The sequence below is a fragment of the Pseudopipra pipra genome, chromosome 1, assembly GCF_036250125.1.
Source record: "Pseudopipra pipra isolate bDixPip1 chromosome 1, bDixPip1.hap1, whole genome shotgun sequence".
Lineage (NCBI taxonomy): Eukaryota > Metazoa > Chordata > Aves > Passeriformes > Pipridae > Pseudopipra > Pseudopipra pipra.
Window position 1 is genome coordinate 35648989 of NC_087549.1, and position 21628 is coordinate 35670616.

Here is a 21628-nt window from a genome sequence, read left to right on the forward strand (position 1 = left end):
AGAAGAATTTCTGTAAAGAAAAAGAGAAAGAGAAGGAAAAGGTAAGACCATCCCATTTGATGAAATGATCATTAAACATGATTGCCATTATCTGAGATCAGGAACCATTCTCATGCAAAAATTAATCCCAGAGGTGTTCATCATGACTCATATTTTCACCATGGAGCTCACTATGGAGCTGCATGTCCAGAGAACTTTGATACATCTCCCTCTCTGGAAAAGAGGGGGCTTGTATTAATTTCTTGCTTCATATTCAGTCCTCTTTTTATTTCAAGCATTAGCAGTGAGTAATTTGGCTTCATCTTCCTCCTAACTACAACAAACTTTGTGCACATGACCAGATAGGCAGACTGCTCCATTATAAACACCATTTTCATTTGTTTCACAGTGACTCAAGGAAGGGGTGATGTTCCTGATTATTTTAAAGAAACTCGATTGTAAGTGTGGGGGCAGGGCTTTCCCCCCCTTTCCAGCAACTTGCAAGCTAGCTCTGTAGACTCATAAAAAGTCTACAGAGAACATTTTAGGAATGAAATTAATTCAAAAGGCCACCTATCTAGTCTAAACCCCTGTTCAACACCAGACTTTTTGCATCAGTTACCTTGTCTGGACAAGGACAGAGATTCCACAATTTCTCTGGGTGACTTGTTCTGGTGTTTGACTTCCTACACAGGGAACCATTGTTTCCTGGTATCTCATTTCAGTTTTCCTCATTACAACTTGTGCCTGTTGCCCATGTGCTGCCTCTGTATACTGCTAAGATCTGCTTTCCAGATTGCATGTGGCTGGACTTTTCTGTTTAAGGGGTGCTGTGCTGGCTCATCCTCGACTGTTTATGCACTTATCTCACAAAATGCATGATGAATTCCCCCATTTGGAGAAGGAGGCGAACATGTTAATTTCCCTTCTACTATTTCTCACTTTCATAGCTTGCTACAAGAAAAGAGTAATGCAGAGGAAACACAAAATCCTTGTACATATATATGTATATATATATTCATATCACAGAACCTTCAGTAAATCTGTTGTTTGAATTCTTTATTGTTGAAAACTTTTATACCAAGGAACCCTTTATTTTCCTGTCCAATGTTAGTGGGAATTTAAGACACAGTTTCAGATGAATTCAATAAGATGTTGTATTCTTATGTGTGAAAATTGTACAACTACCAGACAAGGAATAGCCTTGCATGCTTTGGACTGGTTGAAACAGAGAGCAGGTAGTATGTTTCTTCTACAAATCACTGTTAGGCTTTGAATTTTACACTGTGAGTGAAAGCTATTCTCAGAAGTGGTCTACTCAATTGAAAGGTCATGTTGAATATCTCAGACTGCGAGCATATCTGCAGAAACTTATTCTGTACCTGGTTCCTGAAAAATGAAATAAAAAGAGAGGAGATAGAGAAAAGAGGAGAGAGAATGAAATGTAGTAGTAATTATATACTTTCTGAAAATCACATTTAAATTATGGGTGCAAGATTCTACTCAAGCAAACCCAGCATTGTTTTAATTTTAATTATTTTACAATTTATATTTTTCTAATAGATTTCTAATTGATCAATTTCTACATATATACTTGTGTCTTATTGTATGTAAACAGTTACACTAACAAAAAATTTGGTTCTGCTCTCTGTAGAGAAGAGAAAATTAGGTCCTGAAGAGAGTCAGCTCATCATTATGGAATTAAATTAAATCTATTGATTAAACCTTCATTCTGTGGTTGGGCTTTTTTGGAGGCATGAAATAGTCTCATTTAGTTACACTACAGCAGTAAGGGGAGGAATATTTAAGGGAAAGGGAATTGCCTGTTCTAACTAAAACAATTACAATATACATTTTACATAATAATAATAATTTAAAAAACAGTCGCTCAATTATAAACTAGGAGAAATATTTTCTGTGATGTTTTGGTGATAAGAATTTAAAAAGCAACATTTGACTGACTTCTCTGGTTTCTACCTGAGGTCTTGTGCCAACATACCTTGCTGACACCATGGTCATTTGAAGGACGTGAAGATCTGATGTTCATAGGTCTTTCATGGTTCACATGCATTACAGTGTGCTGAGTCTGTGGACATCACTGCAAACAGATTCCTTTTTCTTCTCTTTTTCTTCTCTCCCCACAACCCTTCCTCCCTCTCTAATACTGTTACTGCATCTCCCGCCCTTCCTTATTTTCACAGGGAAAGCTGAGGATTTATCATCATCATCATCATCATCATCATGGCTAGGCTTCGCGAACGAAGATTTGGGAAGGCTCTATCCACATTTGTGAGGATTTAAAATGTGTGCCAAATATTTATTGTCCAACTGAGAACTGGAAGAGAAGCACATGCTTTTACCTGAATAACTCTTTCTAACAATACCTCTAGTTCTTAAAGTCAAAAGGTAATACTTCTGTGGACAGTTCATATCAATATTTCAGGTAACAAGTAAAATGCGTTGCTAGTAAAATGGGCAATTCTGTGTTATCTGCTGGCTAATGCCATGCAGTGTAGAAAGACATTTTCCTTACAACTCTGCTGCTGTGGCAGCAAATAACTTTGTTGTGTGGTCCTGGATGTGGAACAGAGAATGCTAGATGACCTAGCCTGTTTCATAAGGCCTGTTTCATAACCACTTCCACCAGTGGTTAGAACAGAACAAATATACCCAGATCGATTTGTGACAAATGGAAAATTTGGACCCAGGTTCTTCAGAACTGCAAAGATACTTTTCACCAACAACAGCAATTAGGACCTTTCTTCCATCATTTTATTGCTTAGCCATGTGTTGATCTGTGTCAACACAGATTGACAAAGTCATAGAATTTTATGGGACAATGTGAAAACTCATTTGCAAATTTTATTGCAGTCCATCATTGCCTGCATTCACAGCCCAGGGGTCTTCCATTGTTGTGAATAACAATTGGGAACAATTTCTGGCTATGGTCAATGTAGGGGTTGCAGTCTTCCACCAACAGGTGTTCTTTCTTAATTGCTTCCATCAGTTTCCCTTTATTGCAGGGCTTCATCACCTGATGAATGTAGTGTTTCAACAAATAACAGACCTATCAGCTACAGTGTGTGACATGATAATCAACATACGCTCATTGAGCCCAACCTTAGCAAAACACTCTAGTCAAACTCGCAGTGCTTATTTCCCAATAAAATAGTTATTATTCCAAATGCAATATTTTAAATAGAAAAATTTATTGGTGCAGAAATTCAGGCAAATGCAAGCACTTGCCAACATTTGCATTAGAAATACTGTGGCCAGCAGGACCAGGGCAGTGATTGTTCCCCTGTACTCAGCACTCCCCCTGTACTCTGCAGTGCTGAGTACACCACATTTGAGGCCCCACCTTAAATCCTGTGTTCAGTTTTGGGCCCCTCACTACAAGAAAGAAAGACATTGAGGCAGTGGAGCATGTCCAGAAAAGGGCAATGGAGTTGGTGAAGCATCTAGAGAACAAGTCCTGTGAGGAGCAGCTGAGGGAGCTGGGGTTGTTCAGCCTGGAGAAAAGGAGGCTCAGTGGGACCTTATTGCTCTCTACAACTGAAAGGAGGTTGCAGTGAGATGTGGATTTGTCTCTTGTCCCAAGTAACAAGACATAGGACAAGAAGAAATGGCCTCAAGTTGTACCAGAGAAGCATTAGATTGGTTATTAAGGAAAATTTCTTCACTGAAAGGATGTTCAGGCATTGGAATAAGCTGCCTATGGAAATGGTGGAGTCACCAACCCTGTAGGTGTTTACATGGTTTAATGGTGAACTTGGCATTGTCAGGATAATGGTTGGACTCAATGAACTTAAAGGTCTTTTCCAACTAAAATGATTCTATGATTCTATGATTTGTAAGTATGCTGACAAGAGAAGGCATGATTCCCATGGGAAGTAATAAAACTTCTGATCTGGTAATCTCACTGCACCATAAAGCTTGATTTCATTCTAGGCCAAGAACCTTGTTGTGCGTCACATCTTTGTCTACTTTGAGTAAGAACCATATGTATTTTATCAAAAAGAAGAGTTCTTCAAAAAGAAGAGCTGAACATGAGCCAGCAGTGTGCCCAGGTGGCCAAGAAGGCCAATGGCATCCTGGCCTGGATCAGGAACAGTGCGGCCAACGGTCCAGGGAAGTGATTCTTCCCCTGTACTCAGCGCTGGTGAGGCCACACCTCGAGTACTGTGTCCAGTTCTGGGCACCTCAGTTCAGGAAGGATGTTTAGGTCCTGGAGCAGGTCCACAGAAGGGTAACAAGGCTGGTGAAGGGACTTGAGCACAAGTCCTATAAGGAGAGGCTGAGGGAGCTGGGGTTGTTTAGCCTGGAGAACAGGAGGCTCAGGAGAGACCTCATCACTCTCTACAACTACCTGAAAGGAGGTTGTGGCCAGGTGGGCATCAGTCTCTTCTCCCAGGCTGCTATCAATAAGACAAGAGGGCATGGCCTTAAGTTGCGCCAGAGGAAGTTTAGGTTGGATATTAGGAAGAAATGTTTTACAGAGAGAGTAATCAGACATTGGAATGGGTTACCCAGGGAGGTGGTGGATTCACCATCCCTGGAGGTTTTTAAGATGAGACTGGATGTGGCACTTAAAGCCATGGTCTAAAAACCACAGCGGTGTTGGATCAAGGATTGGACTTGATTATCTTGGACATCTTTTCCAACTTGGTTGATTCTCTGATTCTACGATTTTGACTCCTCTTTCTTTTCATACCCGCTGAAGTATTAGTGCAGATATCAGTGCAAAATGGATTTTTGCTTGTATCTTGCATTCTGGTTTATCTGAATTTTATGGCACTGCACGGAGGTAAATTAGGAACAGAACATGCCTTTCAGCCCTTTTTCTGTTTGTAGTGATACTCAAACCAGAAAGAATATAATTTTTCTTTTCAGATCTAAGATTACATTTGCAGAAATTATATTTATAAATAGCAACAAATGCCCAGTGCCTTCTTACTTTGGAACTAAAGAAATTCAGTTGAGAATTCCTGAAGACAAAAAACCCAGAGGACCATTGTACATCTTTTTAGCATCTTTCCACAAAACAGTTACATAACTCCATAGCTGCAAGGAATTTCTTCAGAAGTACCTTTCTACTATGGTATTACTTTAAAAATACTTTTTAATGCAAATTTTCCATTAAAAGTAAGGAGCTGGTTTAAAGTGATTCCATTGTACCTTCAAAGACAAATATTGACTCTAAAAGCTAAGATTTTTTTTTTAAATAAATTGTTCTTCATCACTGTCTTTTTTCATTCATTCTCTCCCTGTCTCTCTTTTTCTCCATGGTAACACAGAAGTTGATAACAATGTATGATACTTGCCAGCAGAAGGATTCAGAAGGGAGAAGCATAAAGTGCAAGAAATGTAGAAACCTGTGCCCAGAGCTGCACATTAGCTTTCAAACTTCTGCAGACTTTAACCTTTTTCCTGCTCTGTTCACATTTGGCTCATTCTCCAAAATGGAAGGGTCTCATTGGTTTTATCTGTCATTTACTTTACCCTTCTTCCCTTCCCTCTATTGCTTCCTCAAAGTGCAACACAATTCCTCAGGCTTTCCTGTTGAATGTCTCTGTGCTAACTGTGAGAGGAGAGAATCACACATCTGCTGCTACCCTGATCTCAAAAGCAAACATCAGTACAGCCAATACCAATGAAGGCTTGCAAGTGGAAATGGAATGAATTAGCAGCAAAACCATGAAAACAGCAGCCAATCTCCATTTTGCAAGCTTTTTTTTAGGATAAACCAAAATTTCTCTGGATGAAGTTCCTATAGGCCATGTATTGCTTTTCCGGCAAACTCCCAGATGACCTTCCATTGGCATACGTGTGGTTCCTCTGTCTAGACTGTACTTTCTCGGTGGGAGAATTCTTTGCACCAGGAACAACCAGAAATTAGCTTTTTCAATAAATGTCATTTTGTCTCTTTGCTTTAGACACCAAATAACTGAATGAAAGACCTTTCAGAACTTTCATTTGTTTCACTTAGAGTATATAGTTGTGATCCAAAATCCCCACTGGCTGACACCCTTCCCTGCTACCTGATGTAAACAGGATGTCTCATTCATACTGCTATTACTATACCTGTATGTTTCTGACATGTTCCTTGTACCTCAGCATCTCACCATTGTGTTGACAAAATGAAAGGCCAAATTAGTCTGGAAGATTCATAAAATGCAGTTCCTGACTATATTCTCACTACAGCAGAGAATTCAAATATACCTATTTTTCTATTGGTATTGAAGAAAAAATGCAAATAGCAGCATGATCATATGAATTTGCAACATTTTTTACACACACACTCACATACATATACACTTACACACACTCTCTCCTCTGTTTTTTGGGCATACATCCAATAGAACAATATGTGTCACTGAAGTTTAGAGCCATTCGCTTAATCCTACCTTCTGGCAGTCTCACCCATGAATCACAGACACAGTTACTGATGGGATAGATAGATCCTCCAGAGTGCAAACCCCTGCTTCAAACTTGCTCTTCTTTAAACTAGCTGGCAGAGACAAGGATTTTCTGGCAGAAAATGTTAGGTGTTGAAATATTCATAATTAGAAAATGGGGCATTTGTACACATTTTGGAGGACAACTTTGTTAAAATGTTGCACTGCAACATTTTCCAGTCCAGTGTATTTCTATTTTTGATACCAAAATCAGCTTTTCAAAAACAAATCTTCATTTCAGCTAGTGAAATCAATTATTCATGGACTTTTATTGCATAGTGAAGTTGTCTGGCTCTTTGGGCCCAGTGCTTGTAAGCTCATCTGCCTCTGTTCATATTTCACTTTTTGCTCATTGGCTTCCACAGATCTATGTTCCTTAGAAGGAACACATTTTGAGAACAAAGAGCTATTTACTGCAAAGAGTTAAAAAAGCAAACAAAGCCAACCTAGGAGTTTGCACACCACACTGCCCTTCCCAGTTAAAAAGAAAGGGGGATTTGCCACATGAAAGATTCCTTTGGGGGAGCTGCTGGCTTGCATGGGTGTAGACCGGGTGAATATAAAGTGTTTGGGGGCAGCATACAGAGGAGCAAACATGTTGGTTTGAAGTCAATAGACTACCTGTTTGGACAGGGTAGGTGACACCTCCTCCCACCACTGGCAGTCTTACTGGCATGGGTACGAATTTGTCCCTTTTATGCCAGAAGCCATGATCTCATATTTGTTAGGTATTGGAAGCAGTCAAAGTCAAAAACACTCCTACAGTTTTGAGGACGCGAGAATATTATTCTACTGCTATGCTACAGCTAGTTATGCTGTGCTGCTCTCACTTACTACCTCCTGTGCCGCCACCTGCCAGACCCAGCCCGCCTCATCCGAGCGCCGTCTGGCATTGCTGGAGCGTGAGGGGCATGGCCTCCCCGTGAAGGTGGAGTATGTTGGCACCGCAGGCCAACAACCCTTCACTCTTCAATATGGCTGGCGCCCAGGGTCAGCGCAGGAGAAGTTGTGTTTTTTTTTTCTGGTCCAAGAAGCTCAAACAAAAGCCAATTATTGCACGTACGACAAATTTAGCAGTGCTCCCTGAAAGCAACGCTGTGATTGTATGGCAGATACGTTGGCAGATACACACCGTTGGATTGGGCAATGTCACGTTCACCAGGCAGGTTAAGAGTTTAGACACTGAGCTTGTCTTAAGATACAGTATAAATTCAATGTGTTTTTACTGTAACCACGGAACTGATCCATGAGGTTTGCATTTGCCTCCTTACTTTCAGTTTTTACAGTTGGTAACAAATGGTCCAACAGGTCTGAGGGGAGTTTTGTCCTTTTCTAGGACAAATCCACTGCTCCCCCTCCACGGTCAGGGTAAAACTGCAGAGAGGAGGCGTGACAGGGCTTGAGCAGGCGCTGCTGGGGGAGAGCAGTGCAGGCAGCAGCATGGCAGCTTGTGGCGTTATGGTATGTAGCCCATACAACTGCAGAGAGGCAGATTGGCTGGCCCAAGCGGAGCCTCTTCTGCTGAGGTGCGCTACCACCGGCTCACTCGAGTGGGGACCCATAGGCTGGACCCACTCCTACACTCGTCCCCATCACTTGCCACAATGGCCACAGTCCAGATGGACACTGCGTTACGCAGGCTGGAGATGAGGCTTTGTTCCTGCTGTCAGTACTGTGGAGCCCATTTTTCTGAGGAAGCAGCTTTCAGACATTTGGGGTTGTGCCAGTTTCTGATAATCCAGAAAATCCTGAATTTAAGCATGTTCCTTAAAATTAGGGTACCTTGCACCTTTCTGTCCCAGGCTTCAAGTGCTTCCTAGGAGTAAGGGCACCTAATCTGGCAGAGGGTTTTTTAGCTTCATGTGTGGCTTTTGTTTTAAAATATATTAATTTATTATAATGTAAAATCATCTGCCTGGAGGATCTGGGATGTTGTTGGACTACAACCAAGTATTGGCTTGTAGCCTTCTATACCAGGGTGCTAAGAAATAAATCCTAAATAGAAATGGATGAACAGTTTATGTTCATCACCTCACCCCTCTTTTCTAAGGGCTTTCCTAAAAACAGTTGATGTTTTCTAGATTTGTTCAGTATATGAAATGTTGTATGGTGATATTACAAATAGTGAAAGTTGTTTACTTAATTGCAAATTATTAGAAATGTCTTTTCCCTCTTTGGGGGGTTCATGGTCTTCTGATTATGTTGCATTATTCCTCCTCTTTGATTAGATGAGTAAAAAACTCATACACAAAAAAGAGTTCAATTATCACTACTTTCTTAATACTGATACTTGTATACATATGTAGTTTAATAGTAGTACTTTTATGTACAATGGAATGACCACAAGATATGGGTAAGGAAAACATGCTAAAAAACTATTGTAAAATGACTAATTTGAGTTTTATGTAAGCAGTACATTTCTTGCTTTCCAAATGATTTTGAAGTGAACTTTCTACACCTTGCAGTCATTCCTGTACATTTTACTGTTCATTTTAATGAACCATTGATACTGATTTCCTGAGGTCTTGCAAAAAAAATAGTTAAAAAGTTCCCCAAAATGTGAGGATTTAAAGATACATAGATTTTTTTCCTTCCATTGGTATTTTAGCAGGACAATGAACTGTTCTGAAGTAAGATTATGATATTGGCTGTGACAGCTATGACCTCTCATATGCTCATTTACAAATTATTTTAGCATGTTTGCTGAATTCTAATGACTCTTTTTGGTTCAGCTGCTACCAAGTGAAATGTAGGTTTGTATAACATCATTACATTACTGATGATCAATTTTCATGCATCTTCTGATCAAGGAGGAACCATTGTGCTACCCTGTTTACAAACACAAAAACTAGATGAGCACTGATTTTTAACATCACAGAGTCTACAGTCCTAGAGCATTTCTGCAATTGCTGGTATTTAAAGAAGCTTGCTGCATCCACTGGCACTTCATTGACCTTAAACGAGCTTCCCATGGGAATGCCAGTATTCTCATATTCTGCCAGTTATAAAGTTGGGAGAAAAAGACAGAGAAAGAGGCATAATGTGCAAGCAAGATTGATGGACACAAACTAGCCCAAGCCAGTATTTGATGTATTTCACACTGATTGTTTCTGTTGCAAACCGAAACTGCACTAGAATGGTGCAAAGGAATAGTTAATGGCTTTAGCTTTGACATCAGTTGAATTGTAGAATGATCATATTTATGGTTACAGGAGCATCTTGTTTTTAATTGGAAGTTATCAGATGGAATTCACACTTTGAAGTTTGGAAGGATAATCACAGATCACAGACTACTGCATTGAAAGTGCTGATATTGTCTGAAAAATTCAGTGATTTTGACAATGAGCATCATTACTCTCTTATTAACAGCGCTCGTTTTGCTTGGGGAAAAGCTTGTCTAAATCCAGAAATCTGCCATGCTATGCTCCTGTATTTTCATCTTTACAATTAGTTTTTAACACAGTGTCAGCAGAAGAATGCCAGTTGACAATGACTAAGCACAGGGAGAGGAGTCTATTTTTTACACAGCAAAACATTTTTTTTTTTTTTCGTTTCCTCACTTACCCACGATTTGTCCCTTTCCATCATCTGTTTTGTCCCTTCAGAAAGCCAGTCTGTGACCTGTCTGTGGCAGGCACCCATTTTTCATTATCTGTGCAGGTAGGTACTATAATAAGTAAGTAAGTAAGTAAGTAAGTAAATAAGTAAGTAAGTAAGTAAATAAATAAATAAATAAATAAATAATAAAAGACCTTTGTAGCTCCTTTTAGTACTCTGTCTACAGATCATTTGCATTGATCTAGAAACCCATGAAGAAACTACTACAGAGTTTATGCACACTGAGTTGAAAATTTCCCCCACCAAACCCCCTGTTGTGGATTGTCTGGTGAAAAACCACAAATAATTCCAAAAAATAAAAAGAAGGACTACCATCTTCTGATAACACTGATAGTAGTAACATAGTTACCTGCCTGTCTGATTGCCCCAGAAGAGATTTATAACTTTATGCTTGACTACCTCAAAGATTTTAAAATTAAGATAGGTAATCAAAAATATTTTGATTGCCAATTTTATCTCGAGATGTTACAAAAAGGCAATAAGTTCATATAATTAACTAACTAAATAAGTAAAACAGACAATTATATAAGAAACCTTAGCTAAAACAGAATTCAGAAAGATTTGACAGATTATAGGCTGCTAACACTGTCATAATCACTATTAAAATCTGTAATCTCATTAATATCAAAGAACTGGAACCAAACCGAACAAAACTGAAAAATTATTAAGAAAAGATAATTTTTTTTTTTACTATAGCCTCCAGCACTGTTGTGAAATACAAGAGGGAATAAAGGACAGCAAGAACATTTCAGAAGAGGTTGATGAAATGAAAGCTGTGATGAATTATCTCCAGACTTCCTTTCCAGGACTTACAATTGAAGATCTTACATCTACTCCACACTAATGTTTATTAAGAGTGCTCTGTCATGTGGGGCAGAGGTGTATCCAGATGTTGCATAACAGTAATAAAACCAGAGGAGACTGAATGGCAGAGCTCATAATTTTCTCCATTGTTAAAAATCCTGCATATCTGTTCAATGATTTTTTTACATCAAATGACTGTTTTAGTACATTCTTGTTGTTTACATCAAAATTGCCTCGTAGGTTAGAAGTACAAAATCACTATTTTTGTACTTTTTCTTTTAGGTGGAGTAGAAGGAGCTGTTGAGCTTAGCTAGACTATATACCTCAGTTATTGTTTTTGCAGACAGAATTGTGAGATTTTTGATAAATATAATGCCATTAGGTGGTTTTGTGCTCTTTTTTCACCCATTACATTTTTAGAAGATTTTGAAGCTTCAATATGCATGTACTTTAAAAACAAACTCAAACAAACCAAAAAAGGGGAGAACTTTCTATTTGATACAAGCAGTTAGTATCTATCAGCAAGTATGTTTCTAAGTAGGGAAAAAACTCCAGCAACTGACCTATTCACTAACTGATTTTCAAAGAATGTAACTATTTCTTAGATTGCAAATCTGATTATTTAACGTTCTATTGTAAAATTAAATAAAAACGTTATGTGAGATGTTATTGAAGAAAACAGTCCAGGTCTCCGATCCTCCAACACTTGCTAAAGATGGCATCTGGTTGTGAAAAAGAATATCAGAACTCTATAACAGAGAAAAAATAACTCATTTCAGATAGATGGCATGCTTCAGATTAAGACTGAGGCAGTGTCAGAGAGATCATAGAGAAGAAATACACATTTTATATTCACAGCAGAAATGCAACACCGAGGTGATTACAAACAAGACAGGAACATTTTCATACATTTAATTATGACTGCTACTGCATAGATGTTAACTTTCTAGTCGTTCATCTGTTTACACTTTTAAAAATCAAGCTCATGTAAAGGTTAAGCAGAGAGAGGGATAAGAAGTTTTCATGGGACAACCCAACTATGACCTTTGATCAATCATTCCAGAGGATCTTCATATTCTAGAGTACAAATGGTGGAAAAGCTGCAAAAGCAATACAGTCAGAGAGTAGGTTAACAGGACATTATGGAGTGTGTTAGCAAACCCTGCTCTTAGATTTAGAAGAAGGACAGGCACCTGACTACTGTAGAGAAAATGAGAGTAGTAAGCAACCCAGTGTTCTGTCTCAAAAACAGTCCTAAATTTTCATCTGAGTTAGCTATCAAAATTGCAGGTGCTACCAAGTTGCCTTTTTTGACAGTTTTTCAATAATCTTCTCTTTACAATTATCTGCAGAATACAAAGCTGTGTGTATAGGGATGTAATTTAGGGCAACAAAAATGGGACTCTTGGTCTGCTGGGACACACAGAGGCTCATCCTTTGATAGGTACAAAAGGGAAAAACCAGATTCCAAACACTAGGAGGTTTGGTCAAATGAACACACGGTGGTAAGCTTTTCTAACCCCAATATCATATGAAGATAACTGAGGATTCATGTGGCTTTGCTCCAAATCAGGGAGGTGATAATTGCTCTCACTCATGCCACCATGTAGGCTCTCTTGTATTGTGACCCAGAGGAAGACCAATGCTATTCTTCCTTCCCTGAGTCTGTCTGGACCATGTATCAATGGTTCTGGATCGGCTATAGCATCTGAAATTACGGGCACTGTCTTTTGTCTCAGGCAATGGAAGGCTTATGTTCATTAACACAGCACTGCTGTATTCAGTCCCTGTAGCAGGGTACTATCATACTACAGCTCTATCCTCCAGTAACACACTGGGCAATATCAACAGTGACTCTTTGAAAACAATTAGGAAATGTTGTGGAGCAGACGCCAGTGTGCCCACGATCATGGTAAAGTAGCTGGTCTATCTTGGGTTCTCTTTCCATTAGTCTGATGGAAAGAGAGAAAGAGAGAGAGAGAGAGAAAGAAAGAGAGAGAGAAAAGAAAGAAAAAAAAGAAAGAGAAAGAAAGAAAGAAAGAAAGAAAGAAAGAAAGAAAGAAAGAAAGAAAGAAAGAAAGAAAGAAAGAAAGAAAGAAAGAAAGAAAGAAAGAAAGAAAGAAAGAAAGAAAGAAAGAAAGAAAGAAAGAAAGAAAGAAAGAAAGAAAGAAAGAAAGAAAGAAAGAAAGAAAGAAAGAAAGAAAGAAAGAAAGAAAGAAAGAAAGAAAAAGAAAGAAAGAAAAAGAAAACAATTAATGAACAAAATGGGTCCCATATTTGATGTATTAAATGCAAAGCACGCATTTTTTTAAAAATGGAACTGGGCACTATTCAGGCAGTGTGCTGCCATTTTGACATGCCATGTGGACTCCAATGTAAAAAAAGAGAAAAAAATAATAATGCATATGTGTGGTAATAATCTGCACATGACTGGTTGCTGTAATGTGCACTGCTGTACTGCCAGCAGGGAAGTGAGTGATTGCCTCTCGCCTACACAATGGGCACTGGCTTTGCCTCGCATGATTTTTCAGCAGGAGAACAAATAAGAGGAGAGGAAATAAGGAATGAAAACCTCTGCCTGACTCCACCACCTCCCAGCCCTTGAGACTTGATTAAGTAGTCAATAAGAAGTTTTTTGCTTTTTAAAAATTTTAGGTGGTTTGCTGTGCCCAGGGAACTTGCTGAGCAAGAGATGAAAGAAAACTACCTGCCTTTTGCTTTGACCTCTATGTCTTTTAGCCTAGGTAGTGAGATGTGTGCTACAGGAGCTGTGCTCATCAGGAAAGTTTTTATTTGTTTTGCTAGTCTAGTGGCTCATCCGGAGCAGTCTGATATTCAAATGAATCTGTCAGAAACAAGAGTGTGGTGCTTCAGTTCTTGCTCAGGCCTGATGACATTGATTTGTGAGCATACTGCTTGACTACGGGATGTGTGACAGATAAATTTTATCAAAATTAAGGCACAATTAAACATTTCATCTTCCTAATTACTGGCTGTAGATTCAGCCTGATGACCATGTGCTGTAAGAAATCAGCGACCATTACACATTTTAATGGAGCACAGCTGTCTTACAGCTTGGTAATATTTGCACAGTGCCACAGAACTGTAATTTATGATAAAAAGAAAAAATGTGTATTGGCTCTTTTTTGCCAAAATAGATTAAGGATTCATATACTTTAATGAGATTTGGACCTAGCCTTGGATTATCGTTATAAATGATTTATGTGCATGTTGGTGGACTCCTGTAGTTTTGAGTTGATTTGTGTTTTGGTCGACCAATATGTAATTCAGTATTTCCTTGTGTGCCAGTATTTTCATTCTTTCCTCTCTCTCCATTTCAGTTCTATTTGTCCACCATAACTTAGCGAGAAGGGCAAGTGGGAAGGTTAAGAAAGAATCGAGGCATATTTTCTGGGAGACCTCCTCACAGCAAAATTCACTCCTGAAACCCCTCCCCTGCTCCCCTGCTCTGCACCCTGAGCACAGAGAGAACAGGGGGAGGGAGGTGAGGGGAGGTGGGTGTCACCAGCCTGGATTGGGGTCACTCCTGCAGCCTGGAAAGCAGGACATGGGGGAACAGATGCTACCTGAACCCCTGCTCAGTCAGAGACCTGCCTGAACATTGCTGTATCTCAAGGCAAAATATCAAAAACCTTCCTCCTGCTTGTTTAAAACATGACCTACAAAAGGGTGTTTGCTCACCCACTTGATATTTTTCCTGTTCCAGTCAGTTTTTCCAGCAAACGTGCTGCTTCTCTAAAGGGAAAGAAAACTCAACAATGTATGCACACAAGTTACAATTTTTGGAACCGCCTTTCTTCTCCATTCTTTTCTTTGCTAGGTTTCTTTCCCAGTGTGCAGAGAAGGGGAAATAATGAAGATTAAATTAGGTGTTTAATATATATACATATATTCATACCTATAAACAAACACACACACACACAATGGCTGTGTTTGTATTTGTGCATGTTTTATTTTTACATTAATCTTAGTGAACTAAATTTGTACTTAATTTAACTACCTAGGTTTGCAAGGAGTCACACTAAAGTCCAGAGTTTGGCCCCATATGTTGCAAAGCCCTGAGATCCATATGCATAGATGAAAAGAGAAACTAAATTCTAATTTTCATAAAAAAAAAAAATAATCCTGTCCAAGCTTGATTTACTTCAGTGTTCATATGCTGGAATGTTTCATACTGTACCAGGTTGCATATGCTTGCACACTAATTCTCAATTGCCGTATGCAGTTTGTGACAACCATCTGCTAAGACCTCCCTTAGAGTTCTTTCTCCCACTCAGCCCAGCTGAAATAAAAATATGGACAGAAACAACTTCTGCAGGGAGATAAAAAAGTTAATAGGGGACCTGGAGTTAGACTGCGCATCTGATTTGAATTCAATTGCTCCTACAACTTATGCCCTACTCATAAAACATTCCTGAGGTGTAAAACATTAAATATAATGGAAAACTGTAAAATAAAGCCATACTTCCCTTGACAGACTTGATTGTGCTGGAAAGGTAACACTAAAATGTCTGCACAGTGCACGTTAGCTAGCTCTCACTAACAATTCCAAAACAGCCGCTTAGATTAACTGTGTATCGCACCTTATCACATTAAAGTACCCTAAAGCAGGAGCGGGATGAGTGGTGAGAAAAAGAGAGTGCGAGAGAGAAGGAGCTGAAAAATGTGCTCTCAGTTTCATTGACAGAGAAGTAATTCCTTTTAAGCCAGTCTCATCAGAAACCCTGAGTGCTGGGTGTTGGCTGCTCCCGTTCAAGCCAGAGGGGAAAGCCAGAGATCAGATCATCTGAAAATCAGGTGAAGGAAATAAATAGATGAACAATGATAGCAATAATAGAGGAGGGAGCTGTGGGCCAAGAAAGTGGAGATAGACTATTGGGTTCCAGTATTTGATCATCTCCAGCTTTACATTTCACTTTACCATGTAGTAATGGGTTAAATTCCCCACCACAAGTATTATTGAATACAGATGAAAAACAGGAAAGAGTTCAAAAGTCCAAGTAGACTGTCCCCAAACAGGGCTGCTTATGCCACAGCCATTGAGTACAGGTGGCAGTGACAGCAAGTGTTTAGCTAATTTCTTCTTTAAAACCTTCTAATACAATAAAGTTGATTCAATCAGATTTTTTCCAAGATCAAATCTATTTCCATTTCTACAGTTTAAAGCCTGATACTTCTTTTTGGAGTGCCAATTGTCATGGAAAAAGGTAGTGACAGATTTCCCTAGTGCTGCTCCTATCCATATTTTCTGAGGTCCTGGTAGTGTAAAGGAGAAGTAAAGATGACTCCCAGTGTCTTCTGGGTAAGAAATTTGTATCTGCACATCAATATGATGTTCATCTAGTTCATAATAGCATGGTAGTTTTGCCCCGTGTTTGGTTCCTGAGAGGGGACTAGTGCCCTGATAGCAGAATGAAGAATTTTGAGGTGGCAAACATGGGTCTTGGTCTGCATCTCTGTGCTGACTTTACTTCAGCAAGTTTTCAGTACAAGCTTGAGTGAAAAATCAATCTCAGTGATGAAGCTTAACTGCTCAGAATTAAAAAGGGTAGAAGGGAAAAGGGAAAAGAGGAATAATTTTTGATATGATGAAAAAAACCATATCTGGAACTCATGTTTTGTTGGATTTTTAAAGGTGACACATCAGGATATTTGGCAAACACAGTATTCCTAGGTCAGATTGTCTTACGTGTCTTTGAACCTTGGGCTTCAAAGGCTCAGTAAGTCATAAGGGATTTTCGCCCCAGAAATTGTAACACTGCACATGTGTAAACCTTGAAGCTGAAATTGGTTTGAACTATTTTAAGAGCTTTTAAAAGGCTGGCATATTAAGTTATATATCAATCTGTCCCCCATTGGTTATTATCTTAACAGCTACTCTAAGTGTAGCCTATCAGTTTTAAATACAGGAACAGCAGTAAATAGTGCATTATGATATTCCAGATGGAACACTTAAAATAAATTGAAATATCCATATATTTGAGAGTTTTCTACAGCACCACTATTATGTCATCATTTTCTGTAGGTAGTGTAACAATCTCTTATCCCTACAGCATTAAAAAGTTTGAAGGCATGGATGAGTGGAGAACTGATGACAACAAAATTCTCAGCAAGACCTTTTGGATGCAGAAAATGTTTCAGGATTTGATGCCAGAGTAGAAGCAAGGAAGGAGTGTACCATGTTCTGGGTTCTCTTCTTCTGGGTTCTCTCTACTCATACCAGCTGTTGGAAATCTCTATGGGGCCATAGCATTGTGAACCACCTATTGCTGACTTGTAGCATGCGGTGTCTTGAGGCATGTCTGCTCTAGAAGGGGAATAACTACATTACATGGAATTAGGGAGAAGGGCAGCTCTAATCATCCATATTTCTGATGGAGAAAACATCTTGAATTCAATCGAAGGTTGCACAGCCTTCCCATCACAGAGCATAACTGATATGCTTTGTAAAGATAAAAGGGAAGTGAAATGACTACAGTTTTTTTCTTCTGCTTAAACTTAGCTGCACTGGGGTATAGTAGCTTGGTTTTTAGGGACTGGGGCTTGATGTGTGATGGTATAAGTCACAGCCGAGCTGAGAGACGGAACTGCCAAGCCCTGAATGTGATACCTGTCCTAATTAGCACATGGGTTAGTATTGCACAAATAACCACCCACAAGCCTCTGCAAATCTGCTTTTTTTCCCCACTTGCATTGCTTAGGATGTTGATGCTCATCTCATTGCACAGACAGGGAATTCAGCTGCTGGCTTAACTGGGCTCCAGAGGCCCAGTAGTGCAGCAACTTTAGAAACACAGAAGGCAAATTATCATGTGTCTTTGCACATGTGTGCTTGCTCACTGGTTCACTGAATAGGTCAACTTAACTCTTCCATAAAAATATAAAAATACATCCCAACTTACATCCCAGGGCAAAGCGAGGAAGATAGGACAAATGCCAGAAGGTAACCATGATGGTGCTAAGTTGTGCAAGGAGCCTTGTCTGTCACTGCTGGTCTTTCTGGAAGTTTTTTTTTTGCTTTAGAGCTATAGGAAGCTCTTGGAAGATGCTTGGGAAAGATATTCTGCAGGCCCAGGAAATATTGCTGTTATTGTATGAAAATACAAATTACTTGCTATCTACTTCAGTTTTTCTCATCTCTTGAAAGCCACTTCCTACAATGGGACATTGTGGTTCCTCTTCAAGTAAGATACAGGCAGCATATTTAACATGCAAGCTGTAGCACTATACAAGTGATAAGTATTTGCTACTCTTGTTCATGCCTTTAAACTTCAGACTCTTGGGCTCCAGGAGGTGCTACAGGTGGAGGATGACAAAAGACCAGTTGCTGATACTCCTTTTGCTTAATCAATTTGGTGTTATCCTATTGCCCAGCAGCTATCTCAGATGTTATTAAATATACAATGGGTAAGCCTGTAGGTATTCTCTTCCAAACTGATGAGGCTAATAGACTACAGGCTGTATACCTGTAATTTTTCTGAGCTCAGTTGGCTTTATGTTTAAACTTCTGAAATTAACTAAAATAGTCATTAGACTATAAAGGACTCTGATCCTGTGACCAGACAAGCCCCTGTCTCCTGTTAGCCTTGTATGCAAAGCTTCCTTCTCAGTGGTTAATTCCATAACACACTCCATCACACCCCATGCCAATCGAGATATCCAGACATGATACTTGTGCTTATCAGGCACAACATAAGGAAAATGGGTCAACTCACATCTCTGCTGAAAATGAAGTGCCATGGAGATGGCTTATGCAGAATCTTTCATAGCACTGCTGGTTAGCACCAGGTACCTGTTCTGTTACTGCATCTCAACTGAGCCCAGGGATCTTCAGGTCACTGGTGAAATCTTTTTAACCACGAGTGCACTTGCCCACATTCCACTTTTATTCTAGAGAACATGATACTTATTTATAAGAGGTTATGTGTAAGCTATCAAGACAAAAGTAATGCTATGAAAAATAACTATCAAACATGACAATTGCAGTTTCCAATAAAATTTACACTTATTGCCACCAATGTGAACTGCTGAAAACAATTACCTATACATTGCTCCATATGTGAGGGAAGAAGTACATTACAGGATGCCAACATCCACATAACTCAGTATCTGTAGCAAGAGCCTCTATAGGAGCAACTCAGTAACTTAAGGCTGAAAAACCTCTGACATATTAGTCCCTCTTACTGTTAGGTGTTACTATGACAATATATCAATCTTTTTAAAGTAATGCATTACCATCCACAGATCCATGGGCTGCTTTTATACTCCCATCATCATATCTGTGGCCTTCAAAGTTACAGCTGATGGACCTTCTGTCAAGACCCAGATATTTAATCAATGTGACAGCATCCTACATTTTTTGAACCCCAAAGGCCTTGGAAAAGTTTAATGCAGCTTCCAGGTAAAGTTCAATCCACATGGCTGAGTCCCCTGAAGTATTTTCTGCAGAGAACTCCCCTCCTCCACATTTTAACATACCCAATGTCCTTTACATTTGAAGAAAATGAAAGGCTAAGTCTGAAGGCCAGATATTATTGTAATATAAATATGTGCTTTACAGAGCTCTGCCTCCCACTAAGACATTGGGTGCAAGACCTGTGGTTAAACCCTTACATTTGGAAGAACCAGTTAGGACTTTTGACAACAATAACAAATTTCTCCCTATCACAATAACCTATTGCTACCTGCACGTGTGTGATCATTTGTATACTAGAATACAAGGAGGAATATATTTTAAGGAAAGGAAAACATGTACTAATATTTGATGAGTGCAGAACAGTTTTATTAATAAAGAAGCATCCTTTGTTGATGTCAGTTGTAATGTCCATGCACTGACACAATTCCATCAGAGATCTCAAGTTATTCAACACCTCTATAACTGTAATCAACAAATTATGCTAGGGAAGTAGGATTACTTGAGAAAGCCGCTGTGGACTTGTAAGCCTGTTTCCCCCAGCTATAGCTTCTGACCTCAGAATCTTGCTTCACCAGGATAAAATTATTTCCTGTCTCTCTTTATATGTGCACATAAACATTCACACAAGATCAGAATCTGGCCCACAATTCTTTTGTTCACAGCACTCGCCAATGAGTACCAACTATATGCAACATAAATAAATCCTAGTCACATTCTTATATGAATTTCCTTTAGAAGGGAATATTCCAGAATCCTAATGGCTGCATTTTCTTTGTCTCTTTGAGTTTTACCTTTTACATGCAACATTATTAGACTCACTCATTGCCTGACTTAAACAAATAATACTGTCCATAATTATAGCAGAAAGCAGTTCACTTATGGTTGAGCTAAAATGCTATGTATCAGATATGTCAATGTGATCTGTATAATACCAAAAATTTAAACAATGAAAAATAACTATCAAACATGAAAATCCATTCATGCTAGTCATTAGATTTTAACTATGCTCTAGGGTTGTTAATGTGGAGATGGGGAAGGCACTTCGGCTGACCATGCCTAATGCTGCAAGCATGCAGCAGAATCAAATTCTTTATTTTCTCAGCACTCAATAAAGAAAACAGAAGGATTGCCTGTTAAATTATAACACTTTTGATGAACAGATTTCTTAGTTCCTAGTCCGTCACTATTGCTTCTATCCAGAAATTTGTACCGCAGGTACTACATTGCATAAATAAGCTGACCTGTCAGGTTTTTGGCAATTTATGGGGCTGGTCAGCCTGTACATTCGTGCAGTTTTTTGTTGCAATGAGATGTAATGGCTTTTCAGCGCACCATAAGCACAGTTGTGACCACAGGCTCACTAGTGTCATTTTGTGTGCAGTAATGAAGCCTGACGAGTGGTCTCCTGCTTGCAGATAGCCGGCTGTTGTCCTAAAAATGCAAACCATTGCCTCAGGCCATGGAATCAGGAACAGGCAAAGGACAGTGGCACAGGCACGGCTCCCCACTGCTCACCCTCCCTTTAGCACACTGTACTTGGATGCAGTAGAATAGTCTTTACCCTTGTACATAAGGACACAATGAGAGAAAGTGATAAAAGCAATTGTATGAGGCCATGTTGGAAATCGGGTTTTGTGAAGTTGAGCCGAGGTTTAGGAGAAAAAAAATCCATTGCCAATACATTTTCCCCCACGCACAGGTAGTCCTTTGAGCAAAAGTGCTGATCTTCATCACTATTTCCCTTCCACTTCTTTTATAAATATTTGTGCAGATATGTGGATGCGTGCTTATTTGTATTTATTTACATTTTGAGAATATGTACTTACTCCCACACTAGCACACACATAAACATGTATACATATATACAGAGAGACAGAGCTAGCAGGCACAGCAAACCACGGGAACAAGCCTCGCTGCTTTTTCTCACAGCTCATCAATATTCCACCACCCAGGAAGGCCAGGCGTGCATGGGGGTTCTCACTTCCCACAGCACAGCCAGCCCCATCTCACATCCCCCTCCTCAATTCCTCACCCGAGGGTTGCCAAGAGAGCCACTCTGAGCTGGGTAGCACACTGCTGGGAGATTGCTTGCTTTCTGGGGGAAAAATAAGTCTATCCTGAGTCAAATAGCAACTAGGCCTCATCCTGGAATTGTGTGATTTGTGATTTAATTAAGCCCCTTTCCATACACCAGCCATCATGGAGCAGCCTGGGTGCTTCTGACAGGGGACTATCTAAATCCTGAAACCTGGAGGGTGGTTTGTTCTTCAGGAGGGTAGGAGCTGCTTTTGTGGTTTCCACATGCACACCCAAGTGTTTTGTAAACAACTAC

General features: G+C 39.4%; 1 long non-coding RNA gene across 1 annotated transcript in view; it reads right to left on the minus strand.

The window, feature by feature from the left end:
- Window positions 1-1034: 1034 nt before the first annotated feature.
- LOC135412921 (uncharacterized) overlaps window positions 1035-21628 on the minus strand; it is a 41525-nt gene continuing 20931 nt past the window's right edge. Inside the window, exons 2-4 of the long non-coding RNA XR_010430031.1 lie at window positions 10002-10104; window positions 1979-2077; window positions 1035-1368 (exon numbers count right to left, since the gene is read on the minus strand). This is a non-coding gene — a long non-coding RNA (uncharacterized LOC135412921). The remainder of the gene's footprint in view (window positions 1369-1978; window positions 2078-10001; window positions 10105-21628) is intronic.